General features: G+C 54.5%; 14 non-coding genes across 14 annotated transcripts; all 14 read right to left on the bottom strand.

The window, feature by feature from the left end:
* Positions 1 to 601: 601 nt before the first annotated feature.
* On the bottom strand, positions 602 to 674 carry trnak-cuu (transfer RNA lysine (anticodon CUU)). Its single transcript has one exon. It is a non-coding gene; the product is annotated as a tRNA-Lys (tRNA).
* Positions 675 to 1,704: 1,030 nt separating this feature from the next.
* trnak-cuu (transfer RNA lysine (anticodon CUU)) lies at positions 1,705 to 1,777 on the bottom strand. Its single transcript has one exon. It is a non-coding gene; the product is annotated as a tRNA-Lys (tRNA).
* A 1,030-nt stretch (positions 1,778 to 2,807) lies between these two features.
* trnak-cuu (transfer RNA lysine (anticodon CUU)) lies at positions 2,808 to 2,880 on the bottom strand. Its single transcript has one exon. It is a non-coding gene; the product is annotated as a tRNA-Lys (tRNA).
* A 1,029-nt stretch (positions 2,881 to 3,909) lies between these two features.
* trnak-cuu (transfer RNA lysine (anticodon CUU)) lies at positions 3,910 to 3,982 on the bottom strand. Its single transcript has one exon. It is a non-coding gene; the product is annotated as a tRNA-Lys (tRNA).
* A 1,030-nt stretch (positions 3,983 to 5,012) lies between these two features.
* Positions 5,013 to 5,085, bottom strand: trnak-cuu (transfer RNA lysine (anticodon CUU)). Its single transcript has one exon. It is a non-coding gene; the product is annotated as a tRNA-Lys (tRNA).
* A 1,030-nt stretch (positions 5,086 to 6,115) lies between these two features.
* On the bottom strand, positions 6,116 to 6,188 carry trnak-cuu (transfer RNA lysine (anticodon CUU)). The gene has a single exon. It is a non-coding gene; the product is annotated as a tRNA-Lys (tRNA).
* Positions 6,189 to 7,218: 1,030 nt separating this feature from the next.
* On the bottom strand, positions 7,219 to 7,291 carry trnak-cuu (transfer RNA lysine (anticodon CUU)). The gene has a single exon. It is a non-coding gene; the product is annotated as a tRNA-Lys (tRNA).
* Positions 7,292 to 8,321: 1,030 nt separating this feature from the next.
* On the bottom strand, positions 8,322 to 8,394 carry trnak-cuu (transfer RNA lysine (anticodon CUU)). The gene has a single exon. It is a non-coding gene; the product is annotated as a tRNA-Lys (tRNA).
* Positions 8,395 to 9,424: 1,030 nt separating this feature from the next.
* On the bottom strand, positions 9,425 to 9,497 carry trnak-cuu (transfer RNA lysine (anticodon CUU)). The gene has a single exon. It is a non-coding gene; the product is annotated as a tRNA-Lys (tRNA).
* Positions 9,498 to 10,527: 1,030 nt separating this feature from the next.
* trnak-cuu (transfer RNA lysine (anticodon CUU)) lies at positions 10,528 to 10,600 on the bottom strand. The gene has a single exon. It is a non-coding gene; the product is annotated as a tRNA-Lys (tRNA).
* A 1,030-nt stretch (positions 10,601 to 11,630) lies between these two features.
* On the bottom strand, positions 11,631 to 11,703 carry trnak-cuu (transfer RNA lysine (anticodon CUU)). The gene has a single exon. It is a non-coding gene; the product is annotated as a tRNA-Lys (tRNA).
* Positions 11,704 to 12,733: 1,030 nt separating this feature from the next.
* Positions 12,734 to 12,806, bottom strand: trnak-cuu (transfer RNA lysine (anticodon CUU)). Its single transcript has one exon. It is a non-coding gene; the product is annotated as a tRNA-Lys (tRNA).
* A 1,030-nt stretch (positions 12,807 to 13,836) lies between these two features.
* On the bottom strand, positions 13,837 to 13,909 carry trnak-cuu (transfer RNA lysine (anticodon CUU)). Its single transcript has one exon. It is a non-coding gene; the product is annotated as a tRNA-Lys (tRNA).
* A 1,031-nt stretch (positions 13,910 to 14,940) lies between these two features.
* On the bottom strand, positions 14,941 to 15,013 carry trnak-cuu (transfer RNA lysine (anticodon CUU)). The gene has a single exon. It is a non-coding gene; the product is annotated as a tRNA-Lys (tRNA).
* Positions 15,014 to 15,074: the final 61 nt, after the last annotated feature.

Raw genomic sequence — 15,074 nt, 5'->3', positions numbered from 1 at the left:
GCATGAAGGTTCCGTTTGATGTGTCTGAGTCGATTTTGAAGAAAAGCAGACCATCGATTTGAGAGCTCTCCATAAATCGAAGCTTCAGCATGTGCAATTATAATCAGGATTTCACTGCTTCCTCCCAGCGCCACGGACCCACGTCGATTCGAATCTCGGGCGACTACCTGTGTGGAGTTTGCACATTCAGCCCGTGTCTGCGTGGATTTCGTCCGACGGATCCGCTTTCCTCCCACACTCCAAAAGTGTGCAGGTCAGGTGTTCTGGCCATGCTAAATTGCCCATTGTTTTCAGGGATGTGTAGGTTCGGTGCATTTGTTCGGGGTAAATACATAGTCATGCGGTATGGGTTTGGGTGCCTGGGGGATGCTCTTGGGAGAGGTCGGTCGCCTGTTTCCTCAGTCGAGGGATTCTATGCTAATTTCTGATTTCGCACATTTGGAGGACCTGAAAGAGATCAATTCAAACAGAAGCCAGGCGTTGCGGCAGGCAAAACGGGCCTGCACTTGCTTCCCCACCGCCAGAACGGGAGGGCCATTGAGTCTGATTTGCTCGCACCGCCTTCTCTGTTGTCCTGTGGCAATGCAATTTAAAAGCGACCCGCCCGAGCTGGGGCTTGAACCCTGGACCCTCAGATTAAGAGTCTGATGCTCTACCGACTGAGCTACCCGGGCGCCAGGCGTGCGCTTGCACGAGCTGGCAAAAACGTTCACGCTTCACACTGCCGCGCAGCCATTCTGCCACAATCCACACAATTCAGTGGGAAAGACTGGCAGCCCCGGCTGTGCAGGGCCGATTCCAAGCCGCCATCTCTCTTCATCACCCCCACTCCATTGCCGCACCGTCCTGTCTCTACTGTAACAACCCTCCTCAACACACACTTCTGGCACCGTCCAAGCCATCAGCAAGCTTACAACACAGCACCGCCAAAGAAAGAACGGTGCTCATGAGACAGCCTCGTCATCATCCCTCCAACACCACGCACAGTCCCCACCCCCAGCATCCACTCTCTGCTCGACACAATCCACCCCACCACAAGCCGCAGACTCCGACACTCCCACACGCACTGCCACATCGCCATTGCTCCAAAACAAGGAAGATGCGCATGAAGGTTCCGTTTGATGTGTCTGAGTCGATTTTGAAGAAAAGCAGACCATCGATTTGAGAGCTCTCCATAAATCGAAGCTTCAGCATGTGCAATTATAATCAGGATTTCACTGCTTCCTCCCAGCGCCACGGACCCACGTCGATTCGAATCTCGGGCGACTACCTGTGTGGAGTTTGCACATTCAGCCCGTGTCTGCGTGGATTTCGTCCGACGGATCCGCTTTCCTCCCACACTCCAAAAGTGTGCAGGTCAGGTGTTCTGGCCATGCTAAATTGCCCATTGTTTTCAGGGATGTGTAGGTTCGGTGCATTTGTTCGGGGTAAATACATAGTCATGCGGTATGGGTTTGGGTGCCTGGGGGATGCTCTTGGGAGAGGTCGGTCGCCTGTTTCCTCAGTCGAGGGATTCTGTGCTAATTTCTGATTTCGCACATTTGGAGGACCTGAAAGAGATCAATTCAAACAGAAGCCAGGCGTTGCGGCAGGCAAAACGGGCCTGCACTTGCTTCCCCACCGCCAGAACGGGAGGGCCATTGAGTCTGATTTGCTCGCACCGCCTTCTCTGTTGTCCTGTGGCAGTGCAATTTAAAAGCGACCCGCCCGAGCAGGGCCTTGAACCCTGGACCCTCAGATTAAGAGTCTGATGCTCTACCGACTGAGCTACCCGGGCGCCAGGCGTGCGCTTGCACGAGCTGGCAAAAACGTCCACGCTTCACACTGCCGCGCAGCCATTCTGCCACAATCCACACAATTCAGTGGGAAAGACTGGCAGCCCCGGCTGTGCAGGGCCGATTCCAAGCCGCCATCTCTCTTCATCACCCCCACTCCATTGCCGCACCGTCCTGTCTCTACTGTAACAACCCTCCTCAACACACACTTCTGGCACCGTCCAAGCCATCAGCAAGCTTACAACACAGCACCGCCAAAGTAAGAACGGTGCTCATGAGACAGCCTCGTCATCATCCCTCCAACACCACGCACAGTCCCCACCCCCAGCATCCACTCTCTGCTCGACACAATCCACCCCACCACAAGCCGCAGACTCCGACACTCCCACACGCACTGCCACATCGCCATTGCTCCAAAACAAGGAAGATGCGCATGAAGGTTCCGTTTGATGTGTCTGAGTCGATTTTGAAGAAAAGCAGACCATCGATTTGAGAGCTCTCCATAAATCGAAGCTTCAGCATGTGCAATTATAATCAGGATTTCACTGCTTCCTCCCAGCGCCACGGACCCACGTCGATTCGAATCTCGGGCGACTACCTGTGTGGAGTTTGCACATTCAGCCCGTGTCTGCGTGGATTTCGTCCGACGGATCCGCTTTCCTCCCACACTCCAAAAGTGTGCAGGTCAGGTGTTCTGGCCATGCTAAATTGCCCATTGTTTTCAGGGATGTGTAGGTTCGGTGCATTTGTTCGGGGTAAATACATAGTCATGCGGTATGGGTTTGGGTGCCTGGGGGATGCTCTTGGGAGAGGTCGGTCGCCTGTTTCCTCAGTCGAGGGATTCTATGCTAATTTCTGATTTCGCACATTTGGAGGACCTGAAAGAGATCAATTCAAACAGAAGCCAGGCGTTGCGGCAGGCAAAACGGGCCTGCACTTGCTTCCCCACCGCCAGAACGGGAGGGCCATTGAGTCTGATTTGCTCGCACCGCCTTCTCTGTTGTCCTGTGGCAGTGCAATTTAAAAGCGACCCGCCCGAGCAGGGACTTGAACCCTGGACCCTCAGATTAAGAGTCTGATGCTCTACCGACTGAGCTACCCGGGCGCCAGGCGTGCGCTTGCACGAGCTGGCAAAAACGTTCACGCTTCACACTGCCGCACAGCCATTCTGCCACAATCCACACAATTCAGTGGGAAAGACTGGCAGCCCCGGCTGTGCAGGGCCGATTCCAAGCCGCCATCTCTCTTCATCACCCCCACTCCATTGCCGCACCGTCCTGTCTCTACTGTAACAACCCTCCTCAACACACACTTCTGGCACCGTCCAAGCCATCAGCAAGCTTACAACACAGCACCGCCAAAGAAAGAACGGTGCTCATGAGACAGCCTCGTCATCATCCCTCCAACACCACGCACAGTCCCCACCCCCAGCATCCACTCTCTGCTCGACACAATCCACCCCACCACAAGCCGCAGACACCGACACTCCCACACGCACTGCCACATCACCATTGCTCCAAAACAAGGAAGATGCGCATGAAGGTTCCGTTTGATGTGTCTGAGTCGATTTTGAAGAAAAGCAGACCATCGATTTGAGAGCTCTCCATAAATCGAAGCTTCAGCATGTGCAATTATAATCAGGATTTCACTGCTTCCTCCCAGCGCCACGGACCCACGTCGATTCGAATCTCGGGCGACTACCTGTGTGGAGTTTGCACATTCAGCCCGTGTCTGCGTGGATTTCGTCCGACGGATCCGCTTTCCTCCCACACTCCAAAAGTGTGCAGGTCAGGTGTTCTGGCCATGCTAAATTGCCCATTGTTTTCAGGGATGTGTAGGTTCGGTGCATTTGTTCGGGGTAAATACATAGTCATGCGGTATGGGTTTGGGTGCCTGGGGATGCTCTTGGGAGAGGTCGGTCGCCTGTTTCCTCAGTCGAGGGATTCTATGCTAATTTCTGATTTCGCACATTTGGAGGACCTGAAAGAGATCAATTCAAACAGAAGCCAGGCGTTGCGGCAGGCAAAACGGGCCTGCACTTGCTTCCCCACCGCCAGAACGGGAGGGCCATTGAGTCTGATTTGCTCGCACCGCCTTCTCTGTTGTCCTGTGGCAGTGCAATTTAAAAGCGATCCGCCCGAGCAGGGACTTGAACCCTGGACCCTCAGATTAAGAGTCTGATGCTCTACCGACTGAGCTACCCGGGCGCCAGGCGTGCGCTTGCACGAGCTGGCAAAAACGTCCACGCTTCACACTGCCGCGCAGCCATTCTGCCACAATCCACACAATTCAGTGGGAAAGACTGGCAGCCCCGGCTGTGCAGGGCCGATTCCAAGCCGCCATCTCTCTTCATCACCCCCACTCCATTGCCGCACCGTCCTGTCTCTACTGTAACAACCCTCCTCAACACACACTTCTGGCACCGTCCAAGCCATCAGCAAGCTTACAACACAGCACCGCCAAAGAAAGAACGGTGCTCATGAGACAGCCTCGTCATCATCCCTCCAACACCACGCACAGTCCCCACCCCCAGCATCCACTCTCTGCTCGACACAATCCACCCCACCACAAGCCGCAGACACCGACACTCCCACACGCACTGCCACATCGCCATTGCTCCAAAACAAGGAAGATGCGCATGAAGGTTCCGTTTGATGTGTCTGAGTCGATTTTGAAGAAAAGCAGACCATCGATTTGAGAGCTCTCCATAAATCGAAGCTTCAGCATGTGCAATTATAATCAGGATTTCACTGCTTCCTCCCAGCGCCACGGACCCACGTCGATTCGAATCTCGGGCGACTACCTGTGTGGAGTTTGCACATTCAGCCCGTGTCTGCGTGGATTTCGTCCGACGGATCCGCTTTCCTCCCACACTCCAAAAGTGTGCAGGTCAGGTGTTCTGGCCATGCTAAATTGCCCATTGTTTTCAGGGATGTGTAGGTTCGGTGCATTTGTTCGGGGTAAATACATAGTCATGCGGTATGGGTTTGGGTGCCTGGGGGATGCTCTTGGGAGAGGTCGGTCGCCTGTTTCCTCAGTCGAGGGATTCTATGCTAATTTCTGATTTCGCACATTTGGAGGACCTGAAAGAGATCAATTCAAACAGAAGCCAGGCGTTGCGGCAGGCAAAACGGGCCTGCACTTGCTTCCCCACCGCCAGAACGGGAGGGCCATTGAGTCTGATTTGCTCGCACCGCCGTCTCTGTTGTCCTGTGGCAGTGCAATTTAAAAGCGACCCGCCCGAGCAGGGACTTGAACCCTGGACCCTCAGATTAAGAGTCTGATGCTCTACCGACTGAGCTACCCGGGCGCCAGGCGTGCGCTTGCACGAGCTGGCAAAAACGTTCACGCTTCACACTGCCCCGCAGCCATTCTGCCACAATCCACACAATTCAGTGGGAAAGACTGGCAGCCCCGGCTGTGCAGGGCCGATTCCAAGCCGCCATCTCTCTTCATCACCCCCACTCCATTGCCGCACCGTCCTGTCTCTACTGTAACAACCCTCCTCAACACACACTTCTGGCACCGTCCAAGCCATCAGCAAGCTTACAACACAGCACCGCCAAAGAAAGAACGGTGCTCATGAGACAGCCTCGTCATCATCCCTCCAACACCACGCACAGTCCCCACCCCCAGCATCCACTCTCTGCTCGACACAATCCACCCCACCACAAGCCGCAGACACCGACACTCCCACACGCACTGCCACATCGCCATTGCTCCAAAACAAGGAAGATGCGCATGAAGGTTCCGTTTGATGTGTCTGAGTCGATTTTGAAGAAAAGCAGACCATCGATTTGAGAGCTCTCCATAAATCGAAGCTTCAGCATGTGCAATTATAATCAGGATTTCACTGCTTCCTCCCAGCGCCACGGACCCACGTCGATTCGAATCTCGGGCGACTACCTGTGTGGAGTTTGCACATTCAGCCCGTGTCTGCGTGGATTTCGTCCGACGGATCCGCTTTCCTCCCACACTCCAAAAGTGTGCAGGTCAGGTGTTCTGGCCATGCTAAATTGCCCATTGTTTTCAGGGATGTGTAGGTTCGGTGCATTTGTTCGGGGTAAATACATAGTCATGCGGTATGGGTTTGGGTGCCTGGGGGATGCTCTTGGGAGAGGTCGGTCGCCTGTTTCCTCAGTCGAGGGATTCTATGCTAATTTCTGATTTCGCACATTTGGAGGACCTGAAAGAGATCAATTCAAACAGAAGCCAGGCGTTGCGGCAGGCAAAACGGGCCTGCACTTGCTTCCCCACCGCCAGAACGGGAGGGCCATTGAGTCTGATTTGCTCGCACCGCCTTCTCTGTTGTCCTGTGGCAATGCAATTTAAAAGCGACCCGCCCGAGCTGGGGCTTGAACCCTGGACCCTCAGATTAAGAGTCTGATGCTCTACCGACTGAGCTACCCGGGCGCCAGGCGTGCGCTTGCACGAGCTGGCAAAAACGTTCACGCTTCACACTGCCGCGCAGCCATTCTGCCACAATCCACACAATTCAGTGGGAAAGACTGGCAGCCCCGGCTGTGCAGGGCCGATTCCAAGCCGCCATCTCTCTTCATCACCCCCACTCCATTGCCGCACCGTCCTGTCTCTACTGTAACAACCCTCCTCAACACACACTTCTGGCACCGTCCAAGCCATCAGCAAGCTTACAACACAGCACCGCCAAAGAAAGAACGGTGCTCATGAGACAGCCTCGTCATCATCCCTCCAACACCACGCACAGTCCCCACCCCCAGCATCCACTCTCTGCTCGACACAATCCACCCCACCACAAGCCGCAGACTCCGACACTCCCACACGCACTGCCACATCGCCATTGCTCCAAAACAAGGAAGATGCGCATGAAGGTTCCGTTTGATGTGTCTGAGTCGATTTTGAAGAAAAGCAGACCATCGATTTGAGAGCTCTCCATAAATCGAAGCTTCAGCATGTGCAATTATAATCAGGATTTCACTGCTTCCTCCCAGCGCCACGGACCCACGTCGATTCGAATCTCGGGCGACTACCTGTGTGGAGTTTGCACATTCAGCCCGTGTCTGCGTGGATTTCGTCCGACGGATCCGCTTTCCTCCCACACTCCAAAAGTGTGCAGGTCAGGTGTTCTGGCCATGCTAAATTGCCCATTGTTTTCAGGGATGTGTAGGTTCGGTGCATTTGTTCGGGGTAAATACATAGTCATGCGGTATGGGTTTGGGTGCCTGGGGGATGCTCTTGGGAGAGGTCGGTCGCCTGTTTCCTCAGTCGAGGGATTCTGTGCTAATTTCTGATTTCGCACATTTGGAGGACCTGAAAGAGATCAATTCAAACAGAAGCCAGGCGTTGCGGCAGGCAAAACGGGCCTGCACTTGCTTCCCCACCGCCAGAACGGGAGGGCCATTGAGTCTGATTTGCTCGCACCGCCTTCTCTGTTGTCCTGTGGCAATGCAATTTAAAAGCGACCCGCCCGAGCAGGGACTTGAACCCTGGACCCTCAGATTAAGAGTCTGATGCTCTACCGACTGAGCTACCCGGGCGCCAGGCGTGCGCTTGCACGAGCTGGCAAAAACGTTTACGCTTCACACTGCCGCACAGCCATTCTGCCACAATCCACACAATTCAGTGGGAAAGACTGGCAGCCCCGGCTGTGCAGGGCCGATTCCAAGCCGCCATCTCTCTTCATCACCCCCACTCCATTGCCGCACCGTCCTGTCTCTACTGTAACAACCCTCCTCAACACACACTTCTGGCACCGTCCAAGCCATCAGCAAGCTTACAACACAGCACCGCCAAAGAAAGAACGGTGCTCATGAGACAGCCTCGTCATCATCCCTCCAACACCACGCACAGTCCCCACCCCCAGCATCCACTCTCTGCTCGACACAATCCACCCCACCACAAGCCGCAGACACCGACACTCCCACACGCACTGCCACATCACCATTGCTCCAAAACAAGGAAGATGCGCATGAAGGTTCCGTTTGATGTGTCTGAGTCGATTTTGAAGAAAAGCAGACCATCGATTTGAGAGCTCTCCATAAATCGAAGCTTCAGCATGTGCAATTATAATCAGGATTTCACTGCTTCCTCCCAGCGCCACGGACCCACGTCGATTCGAATCTCGGGCGACTACCTGTGTGGAGTTTGCACATTCAGCCCGTGTCTGCGTGGATTTCGTCCGACGGATCCGCTTTCCTCCCACACTCCAAAAGTGTGCAGGTCAGGTGTTCTGGCCATGCTAAATTGCCCATTGTTTTCAGGGATGTGTAGGTTCGGTGCATTTGTTCGGGGTAAATACATAGTCATGCGGTATGGGTTTGGGTGCCTGGGGGATGCTCTTGGGAGAGGTCGGTCGCCTGTTTCCTCAGTCGAGGGATTCTATGCTAATTTCTGATTTCGCACATTTGGAGGACCTGAAAGAGATCAATTCAAACAGAAGCCAGGCGTTGCGGCAGGCAAAACGGGCCTGCACTTGCTTCCCCACCGCCAGAACGGGAGGGCCATTGAGTCTGATTTGCTCGCACCGCCTTCTCTGTTGTCCTGTGGCAGTGCAATTTAAAAGCGATCCGCCCGAGCAGGGACTTGAACCCTGGACCCTCAGATTAAGAGTCTGATGCTCTACCGACTGAGCTACCCGGGCGCCAGGCGTGCGCTTGCACGAGCTGGCAAAAACGTCCACGCTTCACACTGCCGCGCAGCCATTCTGCCACAATCCACACAATTCAGTGGGAAAGACTGGCAGCCCCGGCTGTGCAGGGCCGATTCCAAGCCGCCATCTCTCTTCATCACCCCCACTCCATTGCCGCACCGTCCTGTCTCTACTGTAACAACCCTCCTCAACACACACTTCTGGCACCGTCCAAGCCATCAGCAAGCTTACAACACAGCACCGCCAAAGAAAGAACGGTGCTCATGAGACAGCCTCGTCATCATCCCTCCAACACCACGCACAGTCCCCACCCGCAGCATCCACTCTCTGCTCGACACAATCCACCCCACCACAAGCCGCAGACACCGACACTCCCACACGCACTGCCACATCGCCATTGCTCCAAAACAAGGAAGATGCGCATGAAGGTTCCGTTTGATGTGTCTGAGTCGATTTTGAAGAAAAGCAGACCATCGATTTGAGAGCTCTCCATAAATCGAAGCTTCAGCATGTGCAATTATAATCAGGATTTCACTGCTTCCTCCCAGCGCCACGGACCCACGTCGATTCGAATCTCGGGCGACTACCTGTGTGGAGTTTGCACATTCAGCCCGTGTCTGCGTGGATTTCGTCCGACGGATCCGCTTTCCTCCCACACTCCAAAAGTGTGCAGGTCAGGTGTTCTGGCCATGCTAAATTGCCCATTGTTTTCAGGGATGTGTAGGTTCGGTGCATTTGTTCGGGGTAAATACATAGTCATGCGGTATGGGTTTGGGTGCCTGGGGGATGCTCTTGGGAGAGGTCGGTCGCCTGTTTCCTCAGTCGAGGGATTCTATGCTAATTTCTGATTTCGCACATTTGGAGGACCTGAAAGAGATCAATTCAAACAGAAGCCAGGCGTTGCGGCAGGCAAAACGGGCCTGCACTTGCTTCCCCACCGCCAGAACGGGAGGGCCATTGAGTCTGATTTGCTCGCACCGCCTTCTCTGTTGTCCTGTGGCAATGCAATTTAAAAGCGACCCGCCCGAGCAGGGACTTGAACCCTGGACCCTCAGATTAAGAGTCTGATGCTCTACCGACTGAGCTACCCGGGCGCCAGGCGTGCGCTTGCACGAGCTGGCAAAAACGTTCACGCTTCACACTGCCGCGCAGCCATTCTGCCACAATCCACACAATTCAGTGGGAAAGACTGGCAGCCCCGGCTGTGCAGGGCCGATTCCAAGCCGCCATCTCTCTTCATCACCCCCACTCCATTGCCGCACCGTCCTGTCTCTACTGTAACAACCCTCCTCAACACACACTTCTGGCACCGTCCAAGCCATCAGCAAGCTTACAACACAGCACCGCCAAAGAAAGAACGGTGCTCATGAGACAGCCTCGTCATCATCCCTCCAACACCACGCACAGTCCCCACCCCCAGCATCCACTCTCTGCTCGACACAATCCACCCCACCACAAGCCGCAGACACCGACACTCCCACACGCACTGCCACATCACCATTGCTCCAAAACAAGGAAGATGCGCATGAAGGTTCCGTTTGATGTGTCTGAGTCGATTTTGAAGAAAAGCAGACCATCGATTTGAGAGCTCTCCATAAATCGAAGCTTCAGCATGTGCAATTATAATCAGGATTTCACTGCTTCCTCCCAGCGCCACGGACCCACGTCGATTCGAATCTCGGGCGACTACCTGTGTGGAGTTTGCACATTCAGCCCGTGTCTGCGTGGATTTCGTCCGACGGATCCGCTTTCCTCCCACACTCCAAAAGTGTGCAGGTCAGGTGTTCTGGCCATGCTAAATTGCCCATTGTTTTCAGGGATGTGTAGGTTCGGTGCATTTGTTCGGGGTAAATACATAGTCATGCGGTATGGGTTTGGGTGCCTGGGGGATGCTCTTGGGAGAGGTCGGTCGCCTGTTTCCTCAGTCGAGGGATTCTATGCTAATTTCTGATTTCGCACATTTGGAGGACCTGAAAGAGATCAATTCAAACAGAAGCCAGGCGTTGCGGCAGGCAAAACGGGCCTGCACTTGCTTCCCCACCGCCAGAACGGGAGGGCCATTGAGTCTGATTTGCTCGCACCGCCTTCTCTGTTGTCCTGTGGCAATGCAATTTAAAAGCGACCCGCCCGAGCAGGGACTGGAACCCTGGACCCTCAGATTAAGAGTCTGATGCTCTACCGACTGAGCTACCCGGGCGCCAGGCGTGCGCTTGCACGAGCTGGCAAAAACGTTCACGCTTCACACTGCCGCGCAGCCATTCTGCCACAATCCACACAATTCAGTGGGAAAGACTGGCAGCCCCGGCTGTGCAGGGCCGATTCCAAGCCGCCATCTCTCTTCATCACCCCCACTCCATTGCCGCACCGTCCTGTCTCTACTGTAACAACCCTCCTCAACACACACTTCTGGCACCGTCCAAGCCATCAGCAAGCTTACAACACAGCACCGCCAAAGAAAGAACGGTGCTCATGAGACAGCCTCGTCATCATCCCTCCAACACCACGCACAGTCCCCACCCCCAGCATCCACTCTCTGCTCGACACAATCCACCCCACCACAAGCCGCAGACACCGACACTCCCACACGCACTGCCACATCGCCATTGCTCCAAAACAAGGAAGATGCGCATGAAGGTTCCGTTTGATGTGTCTGAGTCGATTTTGAAGAAAAGCAGACCATCGATTTGAGAGCTCTCCATAAATCGAAGCTTCAGCATGTGCAATTATAATCAGGATTTCACTGCTTCCTCCCAGCGCCACGGACCCACGTCGATTCGAATCTCGGGCGACTACCTGTGTGGAGTTTGCACATTCAGCCCGTGTCTGCGTGGATTTCGTCCGACGGATCCGCTTTCCTCCCACACTCCAAAAGTGTGCAGGTCAGGTGTTCTGGCCATGCTAAATTGCCCATTGTTTTCAGGGATGTGTAGGTTCGGTGCATTTGTTCGGGGTAAATACATAGTCATGCGGTATGGGTTTGGGTGCCTGGGGGATGCTCTTGGGAGAGGTCGGTCGCCTGTTTCCTCAGTCGAGGGATTCTATGCTAATTTCTGATTTCGCACATTTGGAGGACCTGAAAGAGATCAATTCAAACAGAAGCCAGGCGTTGCGGCAGGCAAAACGGGCCTGCACTTGCTTCCCCACCGCCAGAACGGGAGGGCCATTGAGTCTGATTTGCTCGCACCGCCTTCTCTGTTGTCCTGTGGCAATGCAATTTAAAAGCGACCCGCCCGAGCAGGGACTTGAACCCTGGACCCTCAGATTAAGAGTCTGATGCTCTACCGACTGAGCTACCCGGGCGCCAGGCGTGCGCTTGCACGAGCTGGCAAAAACGTTTACGCTTCACACTGCCGCACAGCCATTCTGCCACAATCCACACAATTCAGTGGGAAAGACTGGCAGCCCCGGCTGTGCAGGGCCGATTCCAAGCCGCCATCTCTCTTCATCACCCCCACTCCATTGCCGCACCGTCCTGTCTCTACTGTAACAACCCTCCTCAACACACACTTCTGGCACCGTCCAAGCCATCAGCAAGCTTACAACACAGCACCGCCAAAGAAAGAACGGTGCTCATGAGACAGCCTCGTCATCATCCCTCCAACACCACGCACAGTCCCCACCCCCAGCATCCACTCTCTGCTCGACACAATCCACCCCACCACAAGCCGCAGACACCGACACTCCCACACGCACTGCCACATCACCATTGCTCCAAAACAAGGAAGATGCGCATGAAGGTTCCGTTTGATGTGTCTGAGTCGATTTTGAAGAAAAGCAGACCATCGATTTGAGAGCTCTCCATAAATCGAAGCTTCAGCATGTGCAATTATAATCAGGATTTCACTGCTTCCTCCCAGCGCCACGGACCCACGTCGATTCGAATCTCGGGCGACTACCTGTGTGGAGTTTGCACATTCAGCCCGTGTCTGCGTGGATTTCGTCCGACGGATCCGCTTTCCTCCCACACTCCAAAAGTGTGCAGGTCAGGTGTTCTGGCCATGCTAAATTGCCCATTGTTTTCAGGGATGTGTAGGTTCGGTGCATTTGTTCGGGGTAAATACATAGTCATGCGGTATGGGTTTGGGTGCCTGGGGGATGCTCTTGGGAGAGGTCGGTCGCCTGTTTCCTCAGTCGAGGGATTCTATGCTAATTTCTGATTTCGCACATTTGGAGGACCTGAAAGAGATCAATTCAAACAGAAGCCAGGCGTTGCGGCAGGCAAAACGGGCCTGCACTTGCTTCCCCACCGCCAGAACGGGAGGGCCATTGAGTCTGATTTGCTCGCACCGCCTTCTTTGTTGTCCTGTGGCAGTGCAATTTAAAAGCGATCCGCCCGAGCAGGGACTTGAACCCTGGACCCTCAGATTAAGAGTCTGATGCTCTACCGACTGAGCTACCCGGGCGCCAGGCGTGCGCTTGCACGAGCTGGCAAAAACGTCCACGCTTCACACTGCCGCGCAGCCATTCTGCCACAATCCACACAATTCAGTGGGAAAGACTGGCAGCCCCGGCTGTGCAGGGCCGATTCCAAGCCGCCATCTCTCTTCATCACCCCCACTCCATTGCCGCACCGTCCTGTCTCTACTGTAACAACCCTCCTCAACACACACTTCTGGCACCGTCCAAGCCATCAGCAAGCTTACAACACAGCACCGCCAAAGAAAGAACGGTGCTCATGAGACAGCCTCGTCATCATCCCTCCAACACCACGCACAGTCCCCACCCGCAGCATCCACTCTCTGCTCGACACAATCCACCCCACCACAAGCCGCAGACACCGACACTCCCACACGCACTGCCACATCGCCATTGCTCCAAAACAAGGAAGATGCGCATGAAGGTTCCGTTTGATGTGTCTGAGTCGATTTTGAAGAAAAGCAGACCATCGATTTGAGAGCTCTCCATAAATCGAAGCTTCAGCATGTGCAATTATAATCAGGATTTCACTGCTTCCTCCCAGCGCCACGGACCCACGTCGATTCGAATCTCGGGCGACTACCTGTGTGGAGTTTGCACATTCAGCCCGTGTCTGCGTGGATTTCGTCCGACGGATCCGCTTTCCTCCCACACTCCAAAAGTGTGCAGGTCAGGTGTTCTGGCCATGCTAAATTGCCCATTGTTTTCAGGGATGTGTAGGTTCGGTGCATTTGTTCGGGGTAAATACATAGTCATGCGGTATGGGTTTGGGTGCCTGGGGGATGCTCTTGGGAGAGGTCGGTCGCCTGTTTCCTCAGTCGAGGGATTCTATGCTAATTTCTGATTTCGCACATTTGGAGGACCTGAAAGAGATCAATTCAAACAGAAGCCAGGCGTTGCGGCAGGCAAAACGGGCCTGCACTTGCTTCCCCACCGCCAGAACGGGAGGGCCATTGAGTCTGATTTGCTCGCACCGCCTTCTCTGTTGTCCTGTGGCAATGCAATTTAAAAGCAACCCGCCCGAGCAGGGACTTGAACCCTGGACCCTCAGATTAAGAGTCTGATGCTCTACCGACTGAGCTACCCGGGCGCCAGGCGTGCGCTTGCACGAGCTGGCAAAAACGTTTACGCTTCACACTGCCGCGCAGCCATTCTGCCACAATCCACACAATTCAGTGGGAAAGACTGGCAGCCCCGGCTGTGCAGGGCCGATTCCAAGCCGCCATCTCTCTTCATCACCCCCACTCCATTGCCGCACCGTCCTGTCTCTACTGTAACAACCCTCCTCAACACACACTTCTGGCACCGTCCAAGCCATCAGCAAGCTTACAACACAGCACCGCCAAAGAAAGAACGGTGCTCATGAGACAGCCTCGTCATCATCCCTCCAACACCACGCACAGTCCCCACCCCCAGCATCCACTCTCTGCTCGACACAATCCACCCCACCACAAGCCGCAGACACCGACACTCCCACACGCACTGCCACATCACCATCAGCTCCAAAACAAGGAAGATGCGCATGAAGGTTCCGTTTGATGTGTCTGAGTCGATTTTGAAGAAAAGCAGACCATCGATTTGAGAGCTCTCCATAAATCGAAGCTTCAGCATGTGCAATTATAATCAGGATTTCACTGCTTCCTCCCAGCGCCACGGACCCACGTCGATTCGAATCTCGGGCGACTACCTGTGTGGAGTTTGCACATTCAGCCCGTGTCTGCGTGGATTTCGTCCGACGGATCCGCTTTCCTCCCACACTCCAAAAGTGTGCAGGTCAGGTGTTCTGGCCATGCTAAATTGCCCATTGTTTTCAGGGATGTGTAGGTTCGGTGCATTTGTTCGGGGTAAATACATAGTCATGCGGTATGGGTTTGGGTGCCTGGGGGATGCTCTTGGGAGAGGTCGGTCGCCTGTTTCCTCAGTCGAGGGATTCTATGCTAATTTCTGATTTCGCACATTTGGAGGACCTGAAAGAGATCAATTCAAACAGAAGCCAGGCGTTGCGGCAGGCAAAACGGGCCTGCACTTGCTTCCCCACCGCCAGAACGGGAGGGCCATTGAGTCTGATTTGCTCGCACCGCCTTCTCTGTTGTCCTGTGGCAATGCAATTTAAAAGCGACCCGCCCGAGCAGGGACTTGAACCCTGGACCCTCAGATTAAGAGTCTGATGCTCTACCGACTGAGCTACCCGGGCGCCAGGCGTGCGCTTGCACGAGCTGGCAAAAACGTTTACGCTTCACACTGCCGCGCAGCCA

This window comes from Hemiscyllium ocellatum, chromosome 28, assembly GCF_020745735.1.
Source record: "Hemiscyllium ocellatum isolate sHemOce1 chromosome 28, sHemOce1.pat.X.cur, whole genome shotgun sequence".
Classification (NCBI taxonomy): domain Eukaryota; kingdom Metazoa; phylum Chordata; class Chondrichthyes; order Orectolobiformes; family Hemiscylliidae; genus Hemiscyllium; species Hemiscyllium ocellatum.
The sequence above is the reverse complement of the archived record's forward strand: the minus strand, read 5'-3'. Positions and strand labels throughout refer to the sequence as shown.